Genomic DNA, 17,140 nt, shown 5'->3' with positions numbered 1-17,140 from the left:
GTTTTGCGAATTTTGCATGACTCCACACAGGAAAGTTGTTCAGGATGCTCAACTTGGTCGATTTGTACCGTCAAAACGCGATTTCCAGAGTTGACTATTAGAAAAACAAGATGACCGCTCTTCCCTTTTCCCTACCGGGGGAATAAACTTTTTAATTTTCGAGCCACCCCGAAAAGCCGAATTAGCGTGATTACTTCTTGAGGATACCCCACCCGAGTGTGCCGGTGCAAATTTGAACTCCGTCACTGTTATATTTTGGCGGTAATCGACGATTTTTGGTCAAATTATGACGTCACTTCTGCACCAAAAAGTTGTAATTCCCAAGGTTTTGCGAATTTTGCATGACTCCACACAGGAAAGCTGTTCAGGATGCTCAACTTGGTCGATTTGCACCGTCAAAACGCGATTTCCAGAGTTGACTATTAGAAAAACAAGATGGCCGCTCTTCCCTTTTCCCTAACCGGGGAATAAAATTTTAATTTTCGAGCAACCCCGAAAAGCCGAATTAGCTTGATTACTTCTTGCGGATACCCCACCCGAGTGTGCCGGTGCAAATATGAACTCCGTCATTGTTATATTATGGCTGTAATCGACGATTATTGGTCAAATTATGACGTCAATTTTGCACCAAAAAGTTGCAATTCCCAAGGTTTTGCGAATTTTGCATGACTCCACACAGGAAAGTTGTTCAGGATGCTCAACTTGGTCGATTTGTACCGTCAGAACGCGATTTCCAGAGTTGACTATTAGAAAAACAAGATGACCGCTCTTCCCTTTTCCCTACCGGGGGAATAAACTTTTTAATTTTCGAGCCACCCCGAAAAGCCGAATTAGCGTAATTACTTCTTGAGGATACCCCACCCGAGTGTGCCGGTGCAAATTTGAACTCCGTCACTGTTATATTTTGGCGGTAATCGACGATTTTTGGTCAAATTATGACGTCACTTTTGCACCAAAAAGTTGTAATTCCCAAGGTTTTTTTTAATTTTGCATGACTCCACACAGGAAAGCTGTTCAGGATGCTCAACTTGGTCGATTTGCACCGTCAAAACGCGATTTCCAGAGTTGACTATTAGAAAAACAAGATGGCCGCTCTTCCCTTTTCCCTAACCGGGGAATAAAATTTTAATTTTCGAGCAACCCCGAAAAGCCGAATTAGCTTGATTACTTCTTGCGGATACCCCACCCGAGTGTGCCGGTGCAAATTTGAACTCCGTCATTGTTATATTTTGGCGGTAATCGACGATTATTGATCAAATAATGACGTCACTTTTGCACCAAAAAGTTGTAATTCCCAAGGTTTTTTGCGAATTTTGCATGACTCCACACAGGAAAGTTGTTCAGGATGCTCAACTTGGTCGATTTGTACCGTCAAAACGCGATTTCCAGAGTTGACTATTAGAAAAACAAGATGGCCGCTCTTCCCTTTTCCCTAACCGGGGAATAAAATTTTAATTTTCGAGCAACCCCGAAAAGCCGAATTAGCTTGATTACTTCTTGCGGATACCCCACCCGAGTGTGCCGGTGCAAATTTGAACTCCGTCATTGTTATATTTTGGAGGTAATCGACGATTATTGATCAAATTATGACGTCACTTTTGCACCAAAAAGTTGTAATTCCCAAGGTTTTGCGAATTTTGCATGACTCCACACAGGAAAGTTGTTCAGGATGCTCACCTTGGTCGATTTGCACCGTCAAAACGCGATTTCCAGAGTTGACTATTAGAAAAACAAGATGGTCGCTCTTCCCTTTTCCCTACCGGGGGAATAAACTTTTTTATTTTCGAGCCACCCCGAAAAGCCGAATTAGCGTGATTACTTCTTGAGGATACCCCACCCGAGTGTGCCGGTGCAAATTTGAACTCCGCCACTGTTATATTTTGGCGGTAATCGACGATTATTGGTCAAATTATGACGTCACTTTTGCACCAAAAAGTTGTAATTCCCAAGGTTTTGCGAATTTTGCATGACTCCACACAGGAAAGTTGTTCAGGATGCTCAACTTGGTCGATTTGTACCGTCAAAACGCGATTTCCAGAGTTGACTATTAGAAAAACAAGATGACCGCTCTTCCCTTTTCCCTACCGGGGGAATAAACTTTTTAATTTTCGAGCCACCCCGAAAAGCCGAATTAGCGTGATTACTTCTTGAGGATACCCCACCCGAGTGTGCCGGTGCAAATTTGAACTCCGTCACTGTTATATTTTGGCGGTAATCGACGATTTTTGGTCAAATTATGACGTCACTTCTGCACCAAAAAGTTGTAATTCCCAAGGTTTTGCGAATTTTGCATGACTCCACACAGGAAAGCTGTTCAGGATGCTCAACTTGGTCGATTTGCACCGTCAAAACGCGATTTCCAGAGTTGACTATTAGAAAAACAAGATGGCCGCTCTTCCCTTTTCCCTAACCGGGGAATAAAATTTTAATTTTCGAGCAACCCCGAAAAGCCGAATTAGCTTGATTACTTCTTGCGGATACCCCACCCGAGTGTGCCGGTGCAAATATGAACTCCGTCATTGTTATATTATGGCTGTAATCGACGATTATTGGTCAAATTATGACGTCAATTTTGCACCAAAAAGTTGCAATTCCCAAGGTTTTGCGAATTTTGCATGACTCCACACAGGAAAGTTGTTCAGGATGCTCAACTTGGTCGATTTGTACCGTCAAAACGCGATTTCCAGAGTTGACTATTAGAAAAACAAGATGACCGCTCTTCCCTTTTCCCTACCGGGGGAATAAACTTTTTAATTTTCGAGCCACCCCGAAAAGCCGAATTAGCGTAATTACTTCTTGAGGATACCCCACCCGAGTGTGCCGGTGCAAATTTGAACTCCGTCACTGTTATATTTTGGCGGTAATCGACGATTTTTGGTCAAATTATGACGTCACTTTTGCACCAAAAAGTTGTAATTCCCAAGGTTTTTTTGAATTTTGCATGACTCCACACAGGAAAGCTGTTCAGGATGCTCAACTTGGTCGATTTGCACCGTCAAAACGCGATTTCCAGAGTTGACTATTAGAAAAACAAGATGGCCGCTCTTCCCTTTTCCCTACCGGGGGAATAAACTTTTTAATTTTCGAGCCACCCCGAAAAGCCGAAATAGCGTGATTACTTCTTGAGGATACCCCACCCGAGTGTGCCGGTGCAAATTTGAACTCCGTCACTGTTATATTTTGGCGGTAATCGACGATTTTTGGTCAAATTATGACGTCACTTCTGCACCAAAAAGTTGTAATTCCCAAGGTTTTGCGAATTTTGCATGACTCCACACAGGAAAGCTGTTCAGGATGCTCAACTTGGTCGATTTGCACCGTCAAAACGCGATTTCCAGAGTTGACTATTAGAAAAACAAGATGGCCGCTCTTCCCTTTTCCCTAACCGGGGAATAAAATTTTAATTTTCGAGCAACCCCGAAAAGCCGAATTAGCTTGATTACTTCTTGCGGATACCCCACCCGAGTGTGCCGGTGCAAATATGAACTCCGTCATTGTTATATTATGGCTGTAATCGACGATTATTGGTCAAATTATGACGTCAATTTTGCACCAAAAAGTTGCAATTCCCAAGGTTTTGCGAATTTTGCATGACTCCACACAGGAAAGTTGTTCAGGATGCTCAACTTGGTCGATTTGTACCGTCAAAACGCGATTTCCAGAGTTGACTATTAGAAAAACAAGATGACCGCTCTTCCCTTTTCCCTACCGGGGGAATAAACTTTTTAATTTTCGAGCCACCCCGAAAAGCCGAATTAGCGTAATTACTTCTTGAGGATACCCCACCCGAGTGTGCCGGTGCAAATTTGAACTCCGTCACTGTTATATTTTGGCGGTAATCGACGATTTTTGGTCAAATTATGACGTCACTTTTGCACCAAAAAGTTGTAATTCCCAAGGTTCTTTTGAATTTTGCATGACTCCACACAGGAAAGCTGTCAGGATGCTCAACTTGGTCGATTTGCACCGTCAAAACGCGATTTCCAGAGTATAGTATTTGAAAAACAAGATGGCCGCTCTTCCCTTTTCCCTAACCGGGGAATAAAATTTTAATTTTCGAGCAACCCCGAAAAGCCGAATTAGCTTGATTACTTCTTGCGGATACCCCACCCGAGTGTGCCGGTGCAAATTTGAACTCCGTCATTGTTATATTTTGGCGGTAATCGACGATTATTGGTCAAATTATGACGTCACTTTTGCACCAAAACGTTGCAATTCCCAAGGTTTTGCGAATTTTGCATGACTCCACACAGGAAAGTTGTTCAGGATGCTCAACTTGGTCGATTTGTACCGTCAAAACGCGATTTCCAGAGTTGACTATTAGAAAAACAAGATGACCGCTCTTCCCTTTTCCCTACCGGGGGAATAAACTTTTTAATTTTCGAGCCACCCCGAAAAGCCGAATTAGCGTGATTACTTCTAAGGATACCCCACCCGAGTGTGCCAGTGCAAATTTGAACTCCGTCACTGTTATATTTTGGCGGTAATCGACGATTTTTGGTCAAATAATGACGTCACTTTTGCAACAAAAAGTTGTTATTCCCAAGGTTTTGCGAATTTTGCATGACTCCACACAGCAAAGTTGTTCAGGATGCTCAACTTGGTCGATTTGCACCGTCAAAACGCGATTTCCAGAGTTGACTATTAGAAAAACAAGATGGCCGCTCTTCCCTTTTCCCTACCGGGGGAATAAACTTTTTAATTTTCGAGCCACCCCGAAAAGCCGAATTAGCATGATTACTTCTTGCGGATACCCCACCCGAGTGAGCCAGTGCAAATTTGAACTCCGTCACTGTTATATTTTGGCGGTAATCGACGATTTTTAGTCAAATTATGACGTCACTTTTGCACCAAAAAGTTGTAATTCCCAAGGTTTTGCGAATTTTGCATGACTCCACACAGGAAAGCTGTTCAGGATGCTCAACTTGGTCGATTTGCACCGTCAAAACGCGATTTCCAGAGTTGACTATTAGAAAAACAAGATGGCCGCTCTTCCCTTTTCCCTAACCGGGGAATAAAATTTTAATTTTCGAGCAACCCCTAAAAGCCGAATTAGCTTGATTACTTCTTGCGGATACCCCACCCGAGTGTGCCGGTGCAAATATGAACTCCGTCATTGTTATATTATGGCTGTAATCGACGATTATTGGTCAAATTATGACGTCAATTTTGCACCAAAAAGTTGCAATTCCCAAGGTTTTGCGAATTTTGCATGACTCCACACAGGAAAGTTGTTCAGGATGCTCAACTTGGTCGATTTGTACCGTCAAAACGCGATTTCCAGAGTTGACTATTAGAAAAACAAGATGACCGCTCTTCCCTTTTCCCTACCGGGGGAATAAACTTTTTAATTTTCGAGCCACCCCGAAAAGCCGAATTAGCGTAATTACTTCTTGAGGATACCCCACCCGAGTGTGCCGGTGCAAATTTGAACTCCGTCACTGTTATATTTTGGCGGTAATCGACGATTTTTGGTCAAATTATGACGTCACTTTTGCACCAAAAAGTTGTAATTCCCAAGGTTTTTTTGAATTTTGCATTACTCCACACAGGAAAGCTGTTCAGGATGCTCAACTTGGTCGATTTGCACCGTCAAAACGCGATTTCCAGAGTTGACTATTAGAAAAACAAGATGGCCGCTCTTCCCTTTTCCCTAACCGGGGAATAAAATTTTAATTTTCGAGCAACCCCGAAAAGCCGAATTAGCTTGATTACTTCTTGCGGATACCCCACCCGAGTGTACCGGTGCAAATTTGAACTCCGTCATTGTTATATTTTGGCGGTAATCGACGATTATTGGTCAAATTATGACGTCACTTTTGCACCAAAAAGTTGCAATTCCCAAGGTTTTGCGAATTTTGCATGACTCCACACAGGAAAGTTGTTCAGGATGCTCAACTTGGTCGATTTGTACCGTCAAAACGCGATTTCCAGAGTTGACTATTAGAAAAACAAGATGACCGCTCTTCCCTTTTCCCTACCGGGGGAATAAACTTTTTAATTTTCGAGCCACCCCGACAAGCCGAATTAGCGTGATTACTTCTAAGGATACCCCACCCGAGTGTGCCAGTGCAAATTTGAACTCCGTCATTGTTATATTTTGGCGGTAATCGACGATTTTTGGTCAAATTATGACGTCACTTTTGCAACAAAAAGTTGTTATTCCCAAGGTTTTGCGAATTTTGCATGACTCCACACAGCAAAGTTGTTCAGGATGCTCAACTTGGTCGATTTGCACCGTCAAAACGCGATTTCCAGAGTTGACTATTAGAAAAACAAGATGGCCGCTCTTCCCTTTTCCCTGACCGGGGAATACAATTTTAATTTTCGAGCAACCCCGAAAAGCCGAATTAGCGTGATTACTTCTTGCGGATACCCCACCCGAGTGTGCCGGTGCAAATTTGAACTCCGTCACTGTTATATTTTGGCGGTAATCGACGATTTTTGGTCAAATTATGACGTCACTTTTGCAACAAAAAGTTGTAATTCCCAAGGTTTTGCGAATTTTGCATGACTCAACACAGGAAAGTTTTTCAGGATGATCAACTTGGTCGATTTGTACCGTCAAAACGCGATTTCCCAAGTTGACTATTAGAAAAACAAGATGGCCGCTCTTCCTTTTTCCCAAACCTGGGAATAAAATTTTAATTTTCGAGCCACCCCGAAAAGCCGAATTAGCGTGATTACTTCTTGCGGATACCCCACCCGAGTGAGCCGGTGCAAATTTGAACTCCGTCACTGTTATATTTTGGCGGTAATCGACGATTTTTGATCAAATTATGACGTCACTTTTGCACCAAAAAGTTGTAATTCCCAAGGTTTTTTTGAATTTTGCATGACTCCACACAGGAAAGCTGTTCAGGATGCTCAACTTGGTCGATTTGCACCGTCAAAACGCGATTTCCAGAGTTGACTATTAGAAAAACAAGATGGCCGCTCTTCCCTTTTCCCTAACCGGGGAATAAAATTTTAATTTTCGAGCAACCCCGAAAAGCCGAATTAGCTTGATTACTTCTTGCGGATACCCCACCCGAGTGTGCCGGTGCAAATTTGAACTCCGTCATTGTTATATTTTGGCGGTAATCGACGATTATTGGTCAAATTATGACGTCACTTTTGCACCAAAAAGTTGCAATTCCCAAGGTTTTGCGAATTTTGCATGACTCCACACAGGAAAGTTGTTCAGGATGCTCAACTTGGTCGATTTGTACCGTCAAAACGCGATTTCCAGAGTTGACTATTAGAAAAACAAGATGACCGCTCTTCCCTTTTCCCTACTGGGGGAATAAACTTTTTAATTTTCGAGCCACCCCGAAAAGCCCAATTAGCGTGATTACTTCTAAGGATACCCCACCCGAGTGTGCCGGTGCAAATTTGAACTCCGTCACTGTTATATTTTGGCGGTAATAGACGATTTTTGGTCAAATTATGACGTCACTTTTGCAACAAAAAGTTGTAATTCCCAAGGTTTTGCGAATTTTGCATGACTCCACACAGGAAAGTTGTTCAGGATGCTCAACTTGGTCGATTTGTACCGTCAAAACGCGATTTCCAGAGTTGACTGTTAGAAAAACAAGATGGCCGCTCTTCCCTTTTCCCTACCGGGGGAATAAACTTTTTAATTTTCGAGCAACCCCGAAAAGCCGAATTAGCGTGATTACTTCTTGCGGATACCCCACCCGAGTGTGCCGGTGCAAATTTGAACTCCGTTACTGCTATATTTTGGCGGTAATCGACGATTTTTAGTCAAATTATGACATCACTTTTGCAACAAAAAGTTATAATTCCCAAGGTTTTGCGAATTTTGCATGACTCCACACAGGAAAGTTGTTCAGGATGCTCAACTTGGTCGATTTGCACCGTCAAAACGCGATTTCCAGAGTTGACTATTAGAAAAACAAGATGGCCGCTCTTCCCTTTTCCCTAGCCGGGGAATAAAATTTTAATTTTCGAGCAACCCCGAAAAGCCGAATTAGCTTGATTACTTCTTGCGGATACCCCACCCGAGTGTGCCGGTGCAAATTTGAACTCCATCATTGTTATATTTTGGCGGTAATCGACGATTATTGATCAAATTATGACGTCACTTTTGCACCAAAAAGTTGTAATTCCCAAGGTTTTGCGAATTTTGCATGACTCCACACAACAAAGTTGTTCAGGATGCTCAACTTGGTCGATTTGTACCGTCAAAACGCGATTTCCAGAGTTGACTATTAGAAAAACAAGATGACCGCTCTTCCCATTTCCCTACCGGGGGAATAAACTTTTTAATTTTCGAGCCACCCCGAAAAGCCGAATTAGCGTGATTACTTCTTGAGGATACCCCACCCGAGTGTGCCGGTGCAAATTTGAACTCCGTCACTGTTATATTTTGGCGGTTATCGACGATTTTTGGTCAAATTATGACGTCACTTTTGCACCAAAAAGTTGTAATTCCCAAGGTTTTGCGAATTTTGCATGACTCCACACAGCAAAGTTGTTCAGGATGCTCAACTTGGTCGATTTGTACCGTCAAAACGCGATTTCCAGAGTTGACTGTTAGAAAAACAAGATGGCCGCTCTTCCCTTTTCCCTACCGGGGGAATAAACTTTTTAATTTTCGAGCCACCCCGAAAAGCCGAATTAGCGTGATTACTTCTTGCGGATACCCCACCCGAGTGTGCCGGTGCAAATTTGAACTCCGTTACTGCTATATTTTGGCGGTAATCGACGATTTTTAGTCAAATTATGACATCACTTTTGCAACAAAAAGTTATAATTCCCAAGGTTTTGCGAATTTTGCATGACTCCACACAGGAAAGTTGTTCAGGATGCTCAACTAGGTCGATTTGCACCGTCAAAACGCGATTTCCAGAGTTGACTATTAGAAAAACAAGATGGCCGCTCTTCCCTTTTCCATAACCGGGGAATAAAATTTTAATTTTCGAGCAACCCCGAAAAGCCGAATTAGCTTGATTACTTCTTGCGGATACCCCACCCGAGTGTGCCGGTGCAAATTTGAACTCCATCATTGTTATATTTTGGCGGTAATCGACGATTATTGATCAAATTATGACGTCACTTTTGCACCAAAAAGTTGTAATTCCCAAGGTTTTGCGAATTTTGCATGACTCCACACAACAAAGTTGTTCAGGATGCTCAACTTGGTCGATTTGTACCGTCAAAACGCGATTTCCAGAGTTGACTATTAGAAAAACAAGATGACCGCTCTTCCCATTTCCCTACCGGGGGAATAAACTTTTTAATTTTCGAGCCACCCCGATAAGCCGAATTCGCGTGATTACTTCTTGAGGATACCCCACCCGAGTGTGCCGGTGCACACTTGGTCGATTTGTACCGTCAAAACGCGATTTCCAGAGTTGACTATTAGAAAAACAAGATGACCGCAATTCCCTTTTCCCTACAGGGGGAATAAACTTTTTAATTTTCGAGCCACCCCGAAAAGCCAAATTAGCGTGATTACTTCTTGCGGACACCCCAACCGAGTGTGCCGGTGCAAATTTGAACTCCCTCACTGATATATTTTGGCGGTAATCGACGATTTTTGGTCAAATTATGACGTCACTTTTGCACCAAAAAGTTGTAATTCCCAAGGTTTTGCGAATTTTGCATGACTCCACTCAGGAAAGTTGTTCAGGATGCTCAACTTGGTCGATTTGTACCGTCAAAACGCGATTTCCAGAGTTGACTATTAGAAAAACAAGATGACCGCTCTTCCCTTTTCCCTACCGGGGGAATAAACTTTTTATTTTTCGAGCCACCCCGAAAAGCCGAATTAGCGTGATTACTTCTTGAGGATACCCCACCCGAGTGTGCCGGTGCACACTTGGTCGATTTGTACCGTCAAAACGCGATTTCCAGAGTTGACTATTAGAAAAACAAGATGACCGCTCTTCCCTTTTCCCTACCGGGGGAATAAACTTTTTAATTTTCGAGCCACCCCGAAAAGCCGAATTAGCGTGATTACTTCTTGAGGATACCCCACCCGAGTGTGCCGGTGCAAATTTGAACTCCGTCACTGTTATATTTTGGCGGTAATCGACGATTTTTGGTCAAATTATGACGTCACTTTTGCAACAAAAAGTTGTAATTCCCAAGGTTTTGCGAATTTTGCATGACTCCACACAGCAAAGTTGTTCAGGATGCTCAACTTGGTCGATTTGTACCGTCAAAACGCGATTTCCAGAGTTGACTGTTAGAAAAACAAGATGGCCGCTCTTCCCTTTTCCCTACCGGGGGAATAAACTTTTTAATTTTCGAGCCACCACGAAAAGCCGAATTAGCGTGATTACTTCTTGCGGATACCCCACCGGCGTGTGCCGGTGCAAATTTGAACTCCGTCACTGTTATATTTTGGCGGTAATCGACGATTTTTGGTCAAATTATGACGTCACTTTTGCAACAAAAAGTTGTAATTCCCAAGGTTTTGCGAATTTTGCATGACTCCACACAGGAAAGTTGTTCAGGATGCTCAACTTGGTCGATTTGCACCGTCAAAACGCGATTTCCAGAGTTGACTGTTAGAAAAACAAGATGGCCGCTCTTCCCTTTTCCCTAACCTGGGAATAAAATTTTAATTTTCGAGCAACCCCGAAAAGCCGAATTAGCGTGATTACTTCTTGCGGATACCCCACCCGAGTGTGCCGGTGCAAATTTGAACTCCCTCACTGATATATTTTGGCGGTAATCGACGATTTTTAGTCAAATTATGACGTCACTTTTGCACCAAAAAGTTGTAATTCCCAAGGTTTTGCGAATTTTGCATGACTCCACACAGGAAAGTTGTTCAGGATGCTCAACTTGGTCGATTTATACAGTCAAAACGCGATTTCCAGAGTTGACTATTAAAAAAACAAGATGACCGCTCTTCCCTTTTCCCTACCGGGGGAATAAACTTTTTAATTTTCGAGCCACCCCGAAAAGCCGAATTAGCGTGATTACTTCTTGAGGATACCCCACCCGAGTGTGCCGGTGCAAATTTGAACTCCGTCACTGTTATATTTTGGCGGTAATCGACGATTTTTGGTCAAATTATGACGTCACTTTTGCACCAAAAAGTTGTAATTCCCAAGGTTTTGCGAATTTTGCATGACTCCACACAGCAAAGTTGTTCAGGATGCTCAACTTGGTCGATTTGTACCGTCAAAACGCGATTTCCAGAGTTGACTGTTAGAAAAACAAGATGGCCGCTCTTCCCTTTTCCCTACCGGGGGAATAAACTTTTTAATTTTCGAGCCACCCCGAAAAGCCGAATTAGCGTGATTACTTCTTGCGGATACCCCACCCGAGTGTGCCGGTGCAAATTTGAACTCCGTTACTGCTATATTTTGGCGGTAATCGACGATTTTTAGTCAAATTATGACGTCACTTTTGCACCAAAAAGTTGTAATTCCCAAGGTTTTGCGAATTTTGCATGACTCCACACAGGAAAGTTGTTCAGGATGCTCAACTTGGTCGATTTGTACCGTCAAAACGCGATTTCCAGAGTTGACTATTAGAAAAACAAGATGACCGCTCTTCCCATTTCCCTACCGGGGGAATAAACTTTTTAATTTTCGAGCCACCCCGAAAAGCCGAATTAGCGTGATTACTTCTTGAGGATACCCCACCCGAGTGTGCCGGTGCAAATTTGAACTCCGTCACTGTTATATTTTGGCCGTAATCGACGATTTTTGGTCAAATTATGACGTCACTTTTGCAACAAAAAGTTGTAATTCCCAAAATTTTGCGAATTTTGCATGACTCCACACAGGAAAGCTGTTCAGGATGCTCAACTTGGTCGATTTCCACCGTCAAAACGCGATTTCGAGAGTTGACTATTAGAAAAACAAGATGGCCGCTCTTCCCTTTTCCCTAACCGGGGAATAAAATTTAAATTTTCCAGCAACCCCGAAAAACCAAATTAGCGGGATTACTTATTGCGGATACCCCACCCGAGTGTGTCGGTGCAAATTTGAACTCCATCACTGTTATATTTTGGCGGTAATCGACGATTATCGGTCAAATTATGACGTCACTTTTGCACCAAAAAGTTGTAATTCCCAAGATTTTGCGAATTTTGCATGACTCCACACAGGAAAGCTGTTCAGGATGCTCAACTTGGTCGATTTGCAGCGTCAAAACGCGATTTCCAGAGTTGACTATTAGAAAAACAAGATGGCCGCTCTTCCCTTTTCCCTAACCGGGGAATAAAATTTAAATTTTCGAGCAACCCCGAAAAACCGAATTAGCGGGATTACTTCTTGCGGATACCCCACCCGAGTGTGTCGGTGCAAATTTGAACTCCATCACTGTTATATTTTGGCGGTAATCGACGATTATCGGTCAAATTATGACGTCACTTTTGCACCAAAAAGTTGTAATTCCCAAGGTTTTGAGAATTTTGCATGACTCCACACAGGAAAGTTGTTCAGGATGCTCAACTTGGTCGATTTGTACCGTCAAAACGCGATTTCCAGAGTTGACTATTAGAAAAACAAGATGACCGCTCTTCCCTTTTCCCTACCGGGGGAATAAACTTTTTAATTTTCGAGCCACACCGAAAAGCCGAATAAGCGTGATTACTTCTTGCGGATACCCCACCCGAGTGTGCCGGTGCAAATTTGAACTCCGTCACTGTTATATTTTGGCGGTAATCGACGATTTTTGGTCAAATTATGACGTCACTTTTGCACCAAAAAGTTGTAATTCCCAAGGTTTTGCGAATTTTGCATGACTCCACACAGGAAAGTTGTTCAGGATGCTCAACTTGGTCGATTTGTACCGTCAAAACGCGATTTCCAGAGTTGACTGTTAGAAAAACAAGATGGCCGCTCTTCCCTTTTCCCTAACCTGGGAATAAAATTTTAATTTTCGAGCAACCCCGAAAAGCCGAATTAGCGTGATTACTTCTTGCGGATACCCCACCCGAGTGTGCCGGTGCAAATTTGAACTCCCTCACTGATATATTTTGGCGGTAATCGACGATTTTTAGTCAAATTATGACGTCACTTTTGCACCAAAAAGTTGTAATTCCCAAGGTTTTGCGAATTTTGCATGACTCCACACAGGAAAGTTGTTCAGGATGCTCAACTTGGTCGATTTGTACAGTCAAAACGCGATTTCCAGAGTTGACTATTAGAAAAACAACATGACCGCTCTTCCCTTTTCCCTACCGGGGCCGGGGGAATAAACTTTTTAATTTTCGAGCCACCCCGAAAAGCCGAATTAGCGTGATTTCTTCTTGAGGATACCCCACCCGAGTGTGCCGGTGCAAATTTGAACTCCGTCACTGTTATATTTTGGCGGTAATCGACGATTTTTGGTCAAATTATGACGTCACTTTTGCACCAAAAAGTTGTAATTCCCAAGGTTTTGCGAATTTTGCATGACTCCACACAGCAAAGTTGTTCAGGATGCTCAACTTGGTCGATTTGTACCGTCAAAACGCGATTTCCAGAGTTGACTGTTAGAAAAACAAGATGGCCGCTCTTCCCTTTTCCCTACCGGGGGAATAAACTTTTTAATTTTCGAGCAACCCCGAAAAGCCGAATTAGCGTGATTACTTCTTGCGGATACCCCACCCGAGTGTGCCGGTGCAAATTTGAACTCCGTCACTGTTATATTTTGGCGGTAATCGACGATTTTTAGTCAAATTATGACGTCACTTTTGCACCAAAAAGTTGTAATTCCCAAGGTTTTGCGAATTTTGCATGACTCCACACAGGAAAGTTGTTCAGGATGCTCAACTTGGTCGATTTGTACAGTCAAAACGCGATTTCCAGAGTTGACTATTAGAAAAACAAGATGACCGCTCTTCCCTTTTCCCTACCGGGGGAATAACCTTTTTAATTTTCGAGCCACCCCGAAAAGCCGATTTAGCGTGATTACTTCTTGAGGACACCCCACCCGAGTGTGCCGGTGCAAATTTGAACTCCGTCACTGTTATATTTTGGCGGTAATCGACGATTTTTGGTCAAATTATGACGTCACTTTTGCACCAAAAAATTGTAATTCCCAAGGTTTTGCGAATTTTGCATGACTCCACACAGCAAAGTTGTTCAGGATGCTCAACTTGGTCGATTTGTACCGTCAAAACGCGATTTCCAGAGTTGACTGTTAGAAAAACAAGATGGCCGCTCTTCCCTTTTCCCTACCGGGGGAATAAACTTTTTAATTTTCGAGCCACCCCGAAAAGCCGAATTAGCGTGATTACTTCTTGCGGATACCCCACCCGAGTGTGCCGGTGCAAATTTGAACTCCGTTACTGCTATATTTTGGCGGTAATCGACGATTTTTAGTCAAATTATGACGTCACTTTTGCACCAAAAAGTTGTAATTCCCAAGGTTTTGCCAATTTTGCATGACTCCACACAGCACAGTTGTTCAGGATGCTCAACTTGGTCGATTTGTACCGTCAAAACGCGATTTCCAGAGTTGACTATTAGAAAAACAAGATGGCCGCTCTTCCCTTTTCCCTAACCGGGGAATAAAATTTAAATTTTCGAGCAACCCCGAAAAACCGAATTAGCGTGATTACTTCTTGCGGATACCCCACCCGAGTGTGCCGGTGCAAATTTGAACTCCATCACTGTTATATTTTGGCGGTAATCGACGATTTTTGGTCAAATTATGACGTCACTTTTGCACCAAAAAGTTGTTATTCCCAAGGTTTTGCGAATTTTGCATGACTCCACACAGCAAAGTTGTTCAGGATGCTCAACTTGGTCGATTTGTACCGTCAAAACGCGATTTCCAGAGTTGACTGTTAGAAAAACAAGATGGCCGCTCTTCCCTTTTCCCTAACCTGGGAATAAAATTTTAATTTTCGAGCAACCCCGAAAAGCCGAATTAGCGTGATTACTTCTTGCGGATACCCCAATCGAGTGTGCCGGTGCAAATTTGAACTCCCTCACTGATATATTTTGGCGGTAATCGACGATTTTTGGTCAAATTATGACGTCACTTTTGCACCAAAAAGTTGTAATTCCCAAGGTTTTGCGAATTTTGCATGACTCCACACAGAAAAGTTGTTCAGGATGCTCAACTTGGTCGATTTGTACCGTCAAAACGCGATTTCCAGAGTTGACTATTAGAAAAACAAGATGACCGCTCTTCCCTTTTCCCTACCGGGGGAATAAACTTTTTAATTTTCGAGCCACCCCGAAAAGCCGAATTAGCGTGATTACTTCTTGAGAATACCCCACCCGAGTGTGCCGGTGCAAATTTGAACTCCGTCACTGTTATATTTTGGCGGTAATCGACGATTTTTGGTCAAATTATGACGTCACTTTTGCACCAAAAAGTTGTAATTCCCAAGTTTTTGCGAATTTTGCATGACTCCACACAGCAAAGTTGTTCAGGATGCTCAACTTGGTCGATTTGTACCGTCAAAACGCGATTTCCAGAGTTGACTGTTAGAAAAACAAGATGGCCGCTCTTCCCTTTTCCCTACCGGGGGAATAAACTTTTTAATTTTCGAGCCACCCCGAAAAGCCGAATTAGCGTGATTACTTCTTGCGGATACCCCACCGGAGTGTGCCGGTGCAAATTTGAACTCCGTCACTGTTATATTTTGGCGGTAATCGACGATTTTTGGTCAAATTATGACGTCACTTTTGCAACAAAAAGTTGTAATTCCAAAGGTTTTGCGAATTTTGCATGACTCCACACAGGAAAGCTGTTCAGGATGCTCAACTTGGTCGATTTGCACCGTCAAAACGCGATTTCCAGAGTTGACTATTAGAAAAACAAGATGGCCGCTCTTCCCTTTTCCTTAACCGGGGAATAAAAATTTAATTTTCGAGCAACCCCGAAAAACCGAATTAGCAGGATTACTTCTTGCGGATACCCCACCCGAGTGTGCCGGTGCAAATTTGAACTCCATCACTGTTATATTTTGGCGGTAATCGACGATTATCGGTCAAATTATGACGTCACTTTTGCACCAAAAAGGTTGTAATTCCCAAGGTTTTGAGAATTTTGCATGACTCCACACAGGAAAGTTGTTCAGGATGCTCAACTTGGTCGATTTGTACCGTCAAAACGCGATTTCCAGAGTTGACTATTAGAAAAACAAGATGACCGCTCTTCCCTTTTCCCTACCGGGGGAATAAACTTTTTAATTTTCGAGCCACACCGAAGAGCCGAATTAGCGTGATTACTTCTTGCGGATACCCCACCCGAGTGTGCCGGTGCAAATTTGAACTCCGTCATTGTTATATTTTGGCGGTAATCGACGATTATTGGTCAAATTATGACGTCACTTTTGCACCAAAAAGTTGTAATTCCCAAGGTTTTGCGAATTTTGCATGACTCCACACAGGAAAGTTGTTTAGGATGCTCAACTTGGTCGATTTGTACCGTCAAAACGCGATTTCCAGAGTTGACTGTTAGAAAAACAAGATGGCCGCTCATCCCTTTTCCCTACCGGGGGAATAAACTTTTTAATTTTCGAGCCACCCCGAAAAGCCGAATTAGCGTGATTACTTCTCGCGGATACCCCACCCGAGTGTGCCGGTGCAAAATTTGAACTCCGTAACTGCTATATTTGGCGGTAATCGACGATTTTTGGTCAAATTATGACGTCACTTTTGCAACAAAAAGTTGTAATTCCCAAGGTTTTGCGAATTTTGCAAGACTCCACACAGCAAAGTTGTTCAGGATGCTCAACTTGGTCGATTTGTACCGTCAAAACGCGATTTCCAGAGTTGACTGTTAGAAAAACAAGATGGCCGCTCTTCCCTTTTCCCTACCGGGGGAATAAACTTTTTAATTTTCGAGCCACCCCGAAAAGCCGAATTAGCGTGATTACTTCTTGCGGATACCCCACCCGAGTGTGCCGGTGCAAATTTGAACTCCGTCACTGTTATATTTTGGCGGTAATCGACGATTTTTGGTCAAATTATGACGTCACTTTTGCAACAAAAAGTTGTAATTCCAAAGGTTTTGCGAATTTTGCGTGACTCCACACAGGAAAGCTGTTCAGGATGCTCAACTTGGTCGATTTGCACCGTCAAAACGCGATTTCCAGAGTTGACTATTAGAAAAACAAGATGGCCGCTCTTCCCTTTTCCTTAACCGGGGAATAAAAATTTAATTTTCGAGCAACCCCGAAAAACCGAATTAGCAGGATTACTTCTTGCGGATACCCCACCCGAGT

This window comes from Asterias amurensis, chromosome 21 (assembly GCF_032118995.1).
Source record: "Asterias amurensis chromosome 21, ASM3211899v1".
NCBI lineage: Eukaryota > Metazoa > Echinodermata > Asteroidea > Forcipulatida > Asteriidae > Asterias > Asterias amurensis.
The sequence above is the reverse complement of the archived record's forward strand: the minus strand, read 5'-3'. Positions refer to the sequence as shown.